The sequence below is a fragment of the Chlorocebus sabaeus genome, chromosome 6, assembly GCF_047675955.1.
Source record: "Chlorocebus sabaeus isolate Y175 chromosome 6, mChlSab1.0.hap1, whole genome shotgun sequence".
Taxonomy (NCBI): domain Eukaryota; kingdom Metazoa; phylum Chordata; class Mammalia; order Primates; family Cercopithecidae; genus Chlorocebus; species Chlorocebus sabaeus.
This window is the reverse complement of record NC_132909.1, coordinates 20,043,214-20,046,869: the sequence shown is the minus strand read 5'-3', so window position 1 is coordinate 20,046,869 and position 3,656 is coordinate 20,043,214.

Here is a 3,656-nt window from a genome sequence, read left to right as displayed (position 1 = left end):
AGGTAAAAGTTAAGTGGATTCCTTCCTGGGAAGGAAGAAGGCTGTGCTGGAGAGGAAGCAGGAGGGGGCTTGGGGGAAGCCGGTAAGATTATTTTTCTTCCACCTGATTGGTGGTTACACAGGTGTGTTCACTTTGTCCTATTGATTCAGTGGGACATTTATGTCTCATGTACTTTTCTGCATGTATATCACATTTCACAATTTAAAAGGTTTAAATTGACGGGGCATGGCGGCTAACACCTGTAATCCCAGCACTTTGGGAGGCCGAGATGGGGAGATCACTTGAGTCCAGGAGTTCAAGACCAGCCTGGCCAACACAGCGAAACTCCATTTCTACTAAAAATACAAGGCTGGGTGCAGTGGCTCACGCCTGTAAGCCCAGCACTTTGGGAGGCCGAGGCGGGCAGATCGTGAGGTCAGGAGATCGAGACCATCCTGCCTAACACGATGAAAACCCGTCTCTGGGCAGATCACGAGGTCAGGAGATCGAGACCATCCTGCCTAACACCGTGAAACCCTGTCTCTACTAAAAATACAAAAAATTAGCAGGGCGTGGTGGCGGGCGCCTGTAGTCCCAGCTACGCAGGAGGCTGAGGCAGGAGAATGGCAAGAACCTGGGAGGAGGAGCTTGCAGCAAGCTGAGATTGCGCCACTGCACTCCAGCCTGGGCGACAGAGTGAGACTCTGTCTCAAAAAATAAAATAAAAAATAAAAATTAAAAATTAAAAAAAGAAAAAACAAAAATTAGCCGGGCATGATGGCACACACCTATAATCCCAGCTACGCAGGAGGCTGAGGCATGAGAATCGCTTGAGCTTGGGAGGCAGAGGTTGTTGTGAGCTGAGATCACGCCACTGCACTCCAGCCTGGGGGACAGAGTAAAGTGACTTAGAAAACTAGGTTTATTAAGACTCTGTCTTACAAACTGGGCAGACTAGATGTCTTATAATGATAATTATGATAATGATAATTAGAAGATTGTATGGGGGCACTTGCTCTGTGCTAGGCACTGTTCTAAGAGGTTTATTATTTAATCCTTGCAACAACCCTATAAGGTGCTACTATTGTTCCCATTTCACAGATGGGGAAACTGAGGCACCTTGAGGTTAAATCACTTGTCTAAGTTAGTCAATGCTGAAGATCCATTTATAAGCAGGCCATCTAGTCCCAGAGTTGATGCTCCGTTCCCCACCACAAGCTTATACCTGAGCTATAAGCCCTCATCTGCCAGTCAGGGTCCAACCAGAGGCAATTCCAGTGGGTTTTTTTCACCTGGGCTGGTGGTTGGGAATTCAGGAGCTACGTGAATTTGGATAGGGGAAATTTTTTTTACCTCTCCTTTTACTACGCTTTAATCTAGCAGTTCCCAAAAGGTGGTCTGGGGACACCTGTGGGTCCCCAAGACCTTTCTCAGGGGGTTAGTGAGGTCAAAAGTATTTTCATAATTATACTAAGATGTTTGTCCTTTTCATTCTCCAGTGACTACCTGACCTGTGATAATGTATCACTCTGATGGCTAATAGAAATATATGCATGTATATTCGTGTGTTTTTTAAAACTTCTCGTTTTCAGCCAGGCGCGGTGGTTCATGCCTGTAGTCCCAGCTACTTGGGAGGCTGAGGCTGGAAAATCGCTTGAACCCAGGAGGCAGAGGTTATAGTGAGCTGAGATCGTGTCACTGCGCTCCAGCCTGGGCAACAGAGCGAGACTCTGTCTCAAAACAAAAACAACACACACACACACACACACACACACACACACACCTCTACACCTTATATCACAATAACACTGGTTTCCTTTGTATTTCTGTGTATTTATTTTATACATGTAACAACATGATTCTGAGAAGGGCTTGACCAGCTTGCCATAGGCATCTTTAGGACAAAAAAGCTTAGGAACCTCCCATTCTGGAAGAACTAAGAATAAGGGGAGGTTATAATTGGGGGCCACAGGAGTGGCAGGTATTCAAGTTTGGCTATGAGAGCTACTTTCGTTATATTTTAGGCTGTAATGGAGACTCTGGGAGTGGGAAGAAAAAAAAAACTCAAACAGTCAAAGGGCTCATTTTGATTTTCCCACACTCCTAGTGCCAATTTCTGAAATTGGTGTCCACCATCAGTAGAAGCCTATATGCTCTGAATTTACAGAGCCAAGTAGTGGCGGGTCATTGTATCTGCGTTCAGGGAGGGGAAACGACTGGAAATCCGGGCCCCCCAGATCTTTCCTGCTTCTCCTTTTGTGGCAGCCACTCCTCACATTCAAACAGTTTGCAAAAGTTTACAGGGGAGAACCCTAACTTGTTCCCTAGACGTCAGTTTCTGGAGTTCATGCATTAATATGATAAAAAGAACAGCTGATTCTTATCCAACCCTTACTCTGGGCCGGGCCCTGTTATCAGCATGAAATTTCATGCAGCGACTCGTTTACTCCTCACCACAGCCCACAGGGTATATACGATCATCACCTCCTTTTCACAGGTGAAAAAACCCGAGGTCCAGCGAGGTTGAGTAACTCACCTAGGTCGAACAGCTCAGAAAACCCACTGCAATTCCGGGATTCTAGTTTTGTTTTCAGGTTGTCCCGGGCTTCTGAGGAGTCAGTGGGCTCAGCATGGAGAGGAAGGAAGCCGGAAGGAATTGCGAGGAAGATGCAGCAAGGCTGGAAATGTTGGGGATCCCCCGGTACCTGCACATCTGGGTAACTCGGGATGGGGCAGGGCCAGGGTAGGGGCCGGTGTCCGTGCCCTGGGGGCCCCCCAGCTGAAAAGTGGGCGCCTGAAGGAGGAGCGCAGGCTTACCTGCCGGGCGCTCACCTGGTGGCCGGCGCGGAGGTGGCGGCCGAGACGCACCCAGCCTTCCTGGGTCCCCCTTCCCGCGCCACGCCCTGGGGGGGGTGGGCGGGTGGGTGTGGGGCGCCCAGGACCGGCAGGACCTGTGGGACCCGGGGCCCTGGCTGTCTAGGGAGGCTGTCACCCCGAGGCGACCGGCTCTTCCGGGGCTGGGTCGGCTGTAGGCGGCGAGAGGCCTCGGCACCCACGAACTCATAAATACCGGGGCGGCGCTGGTGGCGGGAGAGGCGCGTGCGGGCAAGCTGGCGCCCCCAAGGGTGAGCCGGGGTCCGGGAGGGCACGCCCGCTCCCGGATGATCCCGACCCGACTCCAGCCTGGCAGCTGGAGACAGAGCTGGAGCAGGCGGGGAAGCGCTGGGGAGAAGGCGGGTGGGAACAGATGGTGGAAGGGCAGGGACGCTGGGGATGGGGAGAGAGGATGCGGCCGCTCTGGCCAGGATGGACTTAGAGGATCTGGGGGTGGCGTGGGAGGATTGGGGTCACTAGGAGCAAAATGGAAGGCTAAGGATGGAGTAGAGAGGCGAGATCCCGGGAGCAGGCAGGAATACTTGGAATCTCGGGAGTAGGTAGGAGAACTGGGGTTTCTAACAGCAGGATGGAGAGCTGCGGATGGGGCTGCCAAATGCAACCTCCTACACAGCCTCCACCCCACTCCCAGGCCCCCAGCACTGAGTGAGCTCTGGTTAGGAGCAAGGCTCCAGAATCAGGCCCTCCTGGGTTCAAATCCTGGCTCCATCGCATCCTAGCTGTGCAGTTGAATCAGCTGCTCAGTTTCCTCATCTGTGATATGGGGATGACGATGCTCACA